Below are 10,331 nucleotides of genomic sequence, written 5' to 3'. Positions count from 1 at the left end.
TGAATTTTAAAAGGTATAATATACAAAACTTTTTATAGAAATCAATTATGTATAAATAAATCATTAATAATTGTTAAAAGTTTGAAAACTTGAATTAAGAAAAGTTATTAAGAAATTTAATTTGGAGTAAAATGACAATTTTGAAATATTAAGTTCATGTATATAAAAGCAAATAAATATTTCTCCTTAAGAAAACTTTTCGCGAAAAGAGTTACCTACCACCGCTTTGCATGGGTATATATATATATATATATATATATATATATATATATATATATATATATATATATATATATATATATATATATATATATATATATAAGGCAAATATACTTTTTTTAAACTTTTTTTGCATTTTTTCCATAATGGACCAAAGAACCCTCATACTTGTCAAGCTAAATCTGGATACACAGTTACCATTTTACAGAAAGCTTGAGTGCCATTTGATTATAAAAACTATGTGCTTATCAACTTACAGGGGATAATGAATCAGAAGCAAAATCTTATACCAAGTTAGATGGTTGTTGGTTCTACTCCTCTGGATTTGTTTCCTACTCCTAATCATCACACAAAGTAAGTATCTCCATAAAAACAATTTCCTTATTATATTCATTCATATTCTCATTTCAGAATTTTCAGACCTGGGTCAACTATTAACCTGAGGAGAAAGTACTAACAAATTTATTACATCTTAGAATAACCTTAAAAAAACAAACATAACAATACCCAGATTTAAATAAAATTAAAAAAAAAAAAAAAAAAAAAAAAAACATTTAGGGTTGTCTTGACGTAAAATAACCGAACTCACTTGGTTTCTATAGCCATAAACAAATTGAACTCACGAACCAATTCAGACCACATAAGCTAAAAATTATCAAAAACCTTAAAACTCAAAAGGAAATGTAGAAAATAGGCTTACACGTTGGATTGTTGAAACCTTCATTAAACCTGCAACCAAATCAAACAAAGACAAAAATCAGTGAAAATGCAATAATCAATTACCACCAAGACCTATACACAAAGGCACACACACACAAACATAATTAGAGGATAACAACGCCACCCATTTATTTTCTGATTTTGGTCTATTTACATGTCATAACTAGATAGGAACCCCCGCTTTGCGGGGGTTGGATTCGATACTTATGTTAAATAAAACCAACAGAAGACAGTTGTCGGTTTTGTGTGAAATATAGTACATTGCCTAAATTGTAGACATAGTAAAGTATATTGCTACTCACTTCAATTCGTCCATTTACAAATGCATAATAGTTTTGAATATGTTGTAATATGTGATTAAAAAATGAATGTACATCGTAGCTATGGAAATTGTATTGTAGTTGATATCTTTCTATAAGTTGATAACTAACATTCAGAAACGATCAATCTAATAATAACAAAAGTAATAAGAATCGAACCAATAACATGATTATAATCTCATGCAACTCACATGTTTTACAGGATTACAACCATGATCTGGTAAATCACAAATAAACAATAAATATTGATTCATAACAAATCTGTTTGAAAGAGAACTTGAAAAAAAAAAAGAAAAAAAAAAAGTAACCTCAACAATGTTTAAACAAATGGCTTTGAAGAGGTGCAAAATAAAACGAAAAACAATAACATGTTGGTAAGAAGTTGTTTCAATACTCAACTGATTTTAAATAAAATTGCATAAGTTTGAGAAATCTTAACGTCTTCATTTGGTTGGAAAAAAATCTCTCCAAATTCTCATTGTTGTTTTGAATTAGTTAAACGATAATAATATGCATAATTTTTTCCGTGACTTTGTTAAATATTTAAGATAAGACCAAATGACCATTTTACTCTTACATTCTAAAGAACAAAATTTGACAATATTCTTTAACGTGAGAGGATTGGGAGGAAAAAAGAAGAAGGGCAAATAGGTAATTAGTGTCTTAACCAATTATTTCATTCTGTCCAGGTTAAGTGAAAAAGAAACAGCCATGTAAGAGAAAACCAAAACTGTTGAAAATAAAAAATAACTATAAAAACAGTATGCAGGGGCATTTTGGCCCAAAACTGTTAAAATCAAATTTTTTAACTATAAAAATAGTATGGAGGGGCAGTTTGGTCCAAAACTATTAAAATCAAATTTTCTTCACGATTATTTCCTACTGCTTACATGAGACCAGATTTGGAGGTTGAGCAAAAAGAACCATATCAGCAAGTACCTACCTGTACATGGAACCATTTTACTATAAATAGAGTATTTCTTTCCAATCGTATTCAAACAGGGAAGCGGGTATTATTATAAGGGAAAAAAGACTTACTCTTGGGGTTTGATGAACTCTCATAGGCCAAGAAGGGAACATGTCAAAAGTAGCCGATGGCCTTGGTACTGTTGTGTATAAAACTGCAACAAAATTACACAATTAAAAAAAATCTTTTACAATAAATCACATTCAAGAAATTAAAAACAAAACATAATCACACATTAAAAAAGATTGAAGTGGGTAGAAAATGGATAGCTAATCCATATCTTTTGACACTTTCAAACCCTCTTTTTCTAATTAGACATACTAATAAATGTATGTTCTTGAGGGTGTGGTTTTCAAGTAACAGATAAAAGTGAACACAAACTCAAAACTCAAAAACATACAGGACAGTGAAGCAAGTCCATCCCATGACTCCATTAAAGTTGATGACCAGGGAAATCAAAACTACTATTGTTATCTTTTATAAGAAGACTTCAAGTATCCCAAAGCTGGGACTCTTCTGGAAATTTTTTTATTATATTGTTTCAAACGGTTCCTCTAGCCTACCCTCCTGATTACTAATTATTACTTGTTTTCTTAAATCTCTTATTTGTTGTTGCTGCTATTTGGTTCATGTTGGTTGCCAGTTGCACCCTGATTTTATGCTTGATCACTTTGTCATACATAAAGAAAAGAAAGATGCCCAACGTATACAGGGGAAAAAATCCATTCATTGATTGGGATAAAAAAACATACAAAAGAAAAGCTCATCCATGTTATTTAATTCTCTAAATAAAAAACAGTGAATTACTATGAGTGTGCTTCAAATGAGTTGGACCTATTGGTGGCTTATTTAGAGAATTGTATTAAGATACTGTAATATTATTTGATGTTGAGCGTTCGAACAATGATGCATATATATATCAACACTGCAACAGTAGTTATATTTTTAACCCTATAAACACTAAAATGTCAACAAAATAAATTATCATTTCCAACAATCAATATAATGAGATGATGCTACAGCAAATACGAACCTCCTTTGAAGTCATTCAATCTGGCTAATGCAGAAAACGGATCGTCGTCGGTATCAGGAAGTGATGACTATATTCCTTTTTCTCTATTTCTTCACATCACCATGGCACCTCCGACCCACCACGACCGTCGATGAACACCAACAGCAATCCCTTAAAATGTTATGAAATTGAGGCTGACCCGCCACCGACTGAATCGCCACAGTAGCATATCGCCTGGAGAATCCAAATAAGAAAGAAGAGGTGGGGAAAGGAAGCAGATGGCAGAAGGAAAGGAAAAGAAAGAAAATAAAATAAAAGGAGTCGAGACGAAACCTGAAAGTATTCCACTGGACCAAAAAAAACCCTAAATCTTCTCATTTTCTGCAATCGACTCACTGACCGAACCGCCACAGTAGCATATGGCCTGGAGAATCCAAATAAGAAAGAAGAGTATCAACACAATTAGATCACCCTGAAGACCAATCGGGAAATCGAAGCAGATCTTTACCATTTGCGTTCATAAGAGGTCGGAGTGGATATTAGCGAAAGCAGCGATGGTGGAGAAAATGAGTGACCGCCCGGATTTTAGGTGAGAGAGACAGGAGAAGAGCACGGGAACATAGTCGGTAAGAGGCGGTGGAGGTGTCGAATAGAAGTACACAAATACGAACGTGATTGGGCAAAGAAATGGTGAAGCAAAATCAAAATAACAACCACGCTTCACCATGGAAGCAACTCTATGACGCTGCCCTAGAAATACATGAAAAACCGGACATCAACCCTAAGCGAATAGATAGGTGGTCGTAGATCATTTGATGAGGATGTGGTGGAGCTGGTGTTGGCGTGTCGGAAACGCTGGAGACGACAGTGGCGGTCAAACAAAACCCTAATCAGCCGTAGGATGACCTATACGTGTGATGAATCGTCTCGATTTTGCTTGACGGTGGCAGCGACGTGATCGAAGGCGAGCACTTCTTAGAAACAGTGTACAACAAAATCTATTGCCTTGTATGTCAAAGTTGGAATGAAGAACATATAGGAAGGAAGCAAGGTTGTGAATGTAGAATAAAAAAAACCTAGATTTGATTATTCATGTTTGTGCTCCCAGTTACACAACACACAGATCTAAGCAACAAAAATTAATCAATCTCCTCTTGTGAAATGACTTTAACCTCTATTAAAATATTATATATGAAATTAATTTTGTTAATCTCATACATTACACTCTATTTATTGTTTTATGAAACAGGTTGGATTACCAATTGGATTCCTGAATGTCCTGATACACCAGATCCACCTTCTCTAAGTCGCAATCAACAAAATCGTTTCTTCTTCTGTTACAAAGAAACAAAATCATAAACACACACATATACATAGAGAGAGATTGAGGGAAATGGGAAAGAACGCTGAACCTTATGGTGATAGAGATGAAGAACAACTGACACGAGAAATATATTACCGTGTTTCTTTGTGAAATATATAATAGGTGGTGAAGGCGATGGTGAAAAACTTATAGAACTGGTGTAGTAAAGCCGATAAATCCAAACATTTTTCTCAAAAAGCTTAGACCTCCTTCCTATTCAAAGTTCTTCATCTGCTACTGCAACAACAAATCAAAATTTTATAAATTAACTCAATAAGATCTGGTTGAGGTGTAGAGAGATAATCGAGATGAAAATTATTAGGGTTAGAATTTAAAGAAATGACCGATGAAAGGTGTATGTTTATATCTGACTACAGTTCCAATGGCGGTGATGGTGAACAATTTAAAGAATTGGTGTAATAAAGCCGACAAATCCAAACCTTTTTCTCAAAAAACTTAGAACTCCTTCCTATTCAAAGTTCTTCATCTGCTACTGCAACAACAAATCAAAATTAAGGTGATGGATTCGGGAGTTCCGGTAAGATCTGACCGATGAAAGGTGTGTTTATCTGTGATTGTAGTTCCAGTGGTGGTCGATTGAGGTGATGGATTCGGGAGTTCCGGTAGAGACGATGGAACATATGTTTGAGTAGCTTATGGAGGACGCCGATGGAGACGACGAAAGCGGGGGAGGCAGCATCGATTATGCCGAAGATTTCCATTGGGAGGAGAGAAATGGAATCAATTCCAAAGAAAGCGGAGAAATAAACAGCCCCTACTTCGATCCCTACCAACTACGTCCTAGGTTTTAATTAGGCTTCGTATAATCGTATCTGGATTTCTCATCCCATCGTTTTTGGAATCGACCTAGTTCTTCTCTTATGTCTTCGGTTCATACCTTACATACCCGTATCACACACTTTTCCATACCAGAATCTCGTTTGTTATTGCTTCTTCATGGTTAAATCCCAATTTAGGTTCTATTCATGTTGTTGGTATTCTTGATGTGCGAGATTGAACATGTTTCTTTGCTAACTATATATTAATTCGATTTTGTTTGTTGTGCGAAATGGAATCCAGTTTGTTTGGGAACTTCATATTAATTCGATTTTTTGTTTGGTCTTCTTCATGTTCTTGCTATGTCTAATATTCGTGTTGCTAGATTTGGCTAAAATTCCATGGGATAAAGGTCTACAGGGCTGTTATCAAGTATTGTTGGTTTTAGAAAGGATGACTGAATTTATCTTGTGGATGACATTTTTAATTGTGTTCTATTTCTTTATCAGAGTGTTTCAATTATTGAAACCAGAATCTATCATTACACATGGATAGATGATTCCTTTTTGCATTATTTATGTAATTTTGTGTGATACTGTACCAAAATCTTGTAGATTTTATGTTAATTTCAGCATTATAGGATTTTTACTCTAAAATCTTGTAGGGTTTTTTTTTTTTTTTTTTTGCTATAGGAATGGTGTGAAAAACAGTATGAGTTCTTTCCTCTTCGCGGAAGGCCAAAAGCTAGTAAAGTCATGAAAGTAGGCACTGATATTTGAAAATGATACCTTTTTTTTGTATTATTATTGTTATTTTTCTGCATTATATCATTTTTTGTATTATTATTGTTATTTTTCTGCATTATATCATTGTGTGATGTGTTAACAGGTTATAACAAGAGTGGAAATGCTTATAAGATCAGCTAAAGAACGATGGGCTTTGATAGATTATTGCTATTGTCGATAGATTATTTCCATTTCATGTACTTTTTCTTATGTAAACATATACATTTTCTTTATGAATTTGCCCAATTTTATTTCTGCTTATATTGTGTTTAATGTAATATAGATTGTTGGTCATGTGTTTCAGTAAAGTTTCAATAGAAAAATGAAGCTCTGTATAGGTTGAAAAAAATGAAGATGCAAAATGTTAATCAACAGTTATAAAAAATAATTTGTATAAAAGTATGTTGGAAAATGAAAAATATAAAAATATATAATGCGATAGATTAATATATAAATCATAATGATATTATTTTAAAACAATGTTGTTTTAAAAAAGATGAAAATGTAAAAAAAAAATTAAAAATTTAAAAAAAGAAAAAGAAAGAAAAAAAAACTCATTTCTATTCCATTTCATACTACAAACAAACAAGAGAATTAATTCTCCATAGATGTCTGTGATGAATTCTCTGTTATACCAAACAATGGAATCAATTCGTTTTCCCAAGTTTAATTATCTTTTTCTATATTTCAATTCTCTGTTTAAATTCCATTTATCTGTATCAAACGCATCCTAATTTGTTTGTTGGTGAGAGAAAGAGAAACAACGGAGAAATTCAAATTTTGAATCAAATGAGTGAATTTGGGTTGTGAGAGAGAATACGATGTCTAGAATTGATTCGTGTTAGGGTATCCTAACTGCATCTAACGGTCCGGATTGTAACTTCTTAGTTTTAAGCATCAAGTGTTGGATCTAATGACTATCAATCATTGTTCTTGTTTCTAAGACTATTGTCTTAATTTAAATGGTATATATATACCTCTTCTAATAAACAAAATCAAAAATTAACATTTGTTAATTTATCATAATTTATTATTTTTTTCCAATGCTCTCTAAAAAAGACACCTCAACCATTTTCATTTGACATTTTCTCATCATTATAAATTAAAAAATTTAAAAAAAAACATTTAGGTGTTTAATCTTGAAAACAGATCGCATAATTCTATTAACATTTGGAATTTGAAATTGATTCTTCCCTACCATGAGTATAGCATATGTGACTTCCCATATATTAATCAAATTCCTACACTCCACTTTTCTTTCGAATCCTAATTATTGTTAAAATGTCAAACCCTCTTTCTACTTCTATCAGACCCCCCCCCCCCCCCCCCCCAATCCTCACTCTTTCTTCACACAAGAATATGATGCTTAAAATCAAAAGCCCACTTCGTCCTCTATTGTAGTGAAGGGTTCTTACACTAGCAATTTTAGATCAAGCGATTCGATTTCTTTCCAATTATTTTGTTTTAAAACAAGAAGATGTTGGTGTTTCATAGTGTTCTTTTTTAAGGAGGGTGCGTTATGGTCGGCAATATGTTTGTTTTTTTTTTGTTATTAAATCTCAGTTATTAACCGGTTCGTAGCATGGAAATCAAATTGATTCTCGGCCCAACCTCAAACCCATAAGTTATTAAATATGTTAACTGTGTTCGAAGTCCATGGATTTTATGCATCTTTTGTATAATTTGTTGCTCTTTTTTTATCACCCGGAAACCAAATATAGAATATCTAGAAATTTATTTTTTGGTTTAAATATGTAATTTCTTTTGAAACCCAAAAAATTAAAATCTTTATACAAATGTCATATATTATTGGACTTATATTGGTGTCAAATTCTTTATTAAGCTAACGAGTAGACTTGTTTTTAATAGATGGTATTTTTTTCATGTTTTTAAGGGTGTGTATGTCTTCATCCAATCTAGATTTTTTTTTTGTTTTCACACTCAGTGGTTATGAAGGAATCTGATGCAAGCTTCCAGTTACAAGCCTAGTATGTTCTTTGTTCACAAATCTTTCACTTTTTCTAATTTCTTCTAGAACCCCAAACATGTTCTTGAGCGACCTTCCTAATTAGAGCTTCTTGGGAGATTGCTAATTTGCTACATTGTTCCTTCCTCTCACTGTACATTTCGTATACAAACAACATCACTTCTAAAGAGAGATTAGTTTATAAGATTCCTCTAAACATATAAACATTGGCAAGTTTTTAGTTTAAAGTTACTAAGTTATGTGGTATCATTATTTGAAGAATTAATTATACTGATTTGAACATTGAAATTACATAATATTTGGTGGTGGTTTCAGGTGGTATGAATCAACAATCGAATCAACTTTTTTTGTTTTTTTTTTTTTATGTTATGGCAATTGCTAGGTTCCTTGGTGCTAATATTGTAGTACTGATCTTACAATTCATATTATTTATGTTGTGGTAATATAACACTTGAAATAGGTATGTTTTCCTTTTAGCCCTTTGTAATTTAAATCTTGCATTTTTGGTCCTTATGGTTAGTACACGGGACGTACCGTAGGGTATGCTTAGTGTACTAATGGAGAGGTTGGATCATAGGTTCGAGTCTCGTACGCTGGGCGTACAAGGGTTACGCAAGGTGTACAAAGGGTTTAATGAAACCCAAATTTTAGGGTGTTGCACCCTATATAATCACTTTAAGTTCCCTGTGTTGGCCTCTTTAGCACCCTTCATTGTCCTAAAACCCTAATCTCGAAGATGGCCATAAAGTTGGCACTTTTATGCCATGGAGTGCCTTAAGGACCTAGATCCGCAGTAGATACACCAACTCATACTTGCACTCATGAATGGTTCCATCATGTAGCCCAAAATGCCCTAACTACCCCATAAGAAGATCTAGAAAACAAATGTCCAAGGCATAGACTCGATTACTAGATAGCGAAGGAAATGTGATGTTGCTTCTGGATCTACAACCTTCTCTTGGAGCCCTATAGCTTCTTCTTCTTCTTCTCACAAGCTTCAAATCACACCAAATCACTCAAAATGGTTCATACACTCACACAAAGCTCAATCTCATTGATTAGGGTTTCTGGACAATGGGAGATGATGAGGGAGGCCACAAAGGGTGTTATGTTCTTTAAATAGGGCGCCAAACCCATAAAATTAGGGTTTTATTCTAACAGTCCTACTCGTCGAGTCGGGGCTTCCCAACTCGTCGAGTAGACTTCAAACCCCGCGTCCCTCTCTATCTCTACTCGACGAGTTTGGGGCTACCAACTCGTCGAGTTGACTTGTGAAGATGATTAAATAAATATTTAAATACGTACCATAGATCTAGGTGTTATAAAAGGGATCAAGCAAAGGCCTTCGGCTTCAAGGGAATATGGTTTAGATCTTGTTGGATGTTGATAATATTGTTTATGCAATCCGAGCCCCTGGTTTGTGTTTTGGAGTCAAAGGATAAAATGGGAAAAGTGACATTTCAGACTTCTTTCTTGGAAAAAATATTTTAGTTCAGTATGTTTTAAGTTAAAAATAATTAGATAGGATTGTGGGGCTCTTCAATACATTTTCGTGCATATAAAGATCATCGAAAACGGAATTGAAACAAAGAGCTTATGGCCGTTTGAAGTTAAGTTGGAAATAGGGAGTCTGGTAGTACGTTACTAGCTAGTACGTTGGGCACACTAGGTTGAAGAACACTTTTTAGGGCATTACGTTGAGCATACTGTCGTAGAGTAAAAACCGTATTGTCATGGTTTTGAGCCCTATTTAAGGTCTCTAACCCATTGGGGGTCCTTCCTATCATGAGCCTCCACCCTCTTGAGCCTCTAAATCGAAACCCTAGCCTCATCTCACTTATATTGAGCCTTGACGTCATTTATGAGCTTATTTCTCCAATAGAAAGTGGAATCTTGAAGAACAAGGTAGTGGCAAAGCGTATGGAAGAAGGAATCAGACATAAATCCAACAAGATTACATCATTTATGGACCATTGTGAGTAAAAGATTCAAAATTGCTCATTAGTTTCATAGATCTTGTTAATTTTCATGTTTGTCTCTTTTTGATCACTTTAGTGCATAAAGTTTAGATCTGGAAAGTTTGTGACATTGTTATGGATAAAGTTGGAAACTTTATCCATCTAAAGTTCATATTGATTCAGATTTGAAGGCTGGAGACTTAGACTTAATGGATTAAGTTGG

The 10,331-nt window shown here is 33.4% G+C and overlaps 1 long non-coding RNA gene across 5 annotated transcripts; it reads right to left on the bottom strand.

Moving 5' to 3' along the window:
• Positions 1-578: 578 nt before the first annotated feature.
• LOC111916768 (uncharacterized) lies at positions 579-5,858 on the bottom strand. 5 transcript variants are annotated; one of them, XR_002858647.3, is made up of 8 exons: positions 5,042-5,854; positions 4,651-4,838; positions 3,747-4,572; positions 3,572-3,662; positions 3,260-3,472; positions 2,298-2,380; positions 2,150-2,202; positions 579-948 (listed from the first exon to the last, which is right to left on the bottom strand). It is a non-coding gene; the product is annotated as an uncharacterized LOC111916768 (long non-coding RNA). The 5 variants fall into 5 exon arrangements; XR_006188109.2 differs by having other exon boundaries at positions 4,698-4,838; XR_008230473.1 differs by having other exon boundaries at positions 4,498-4,838; positions 5,042-5,858.
• Between the last annotated feature and the right edge of the window lie 4,473 nt (positions 5,859-10,331).

The sequence above is a fragment of the Lactuca sativa genome, chromosome 1 (assembly GCF_002870075.4).
Source record: "Lactuca sativa cultivar Salinas chromosome 1, Lsat_Salinas_v11, whole genome shotgun sequence".
Lineage (NCBI taxonomy): Eukaryota > Viridiplantae > Streptophyta > Magnoliopsida > Asterales > Asteraceae > Lactuca > Lactuca sativa.
This window is presented reverse-complemented; position numbering and strand designations above follow the sequence as displayed.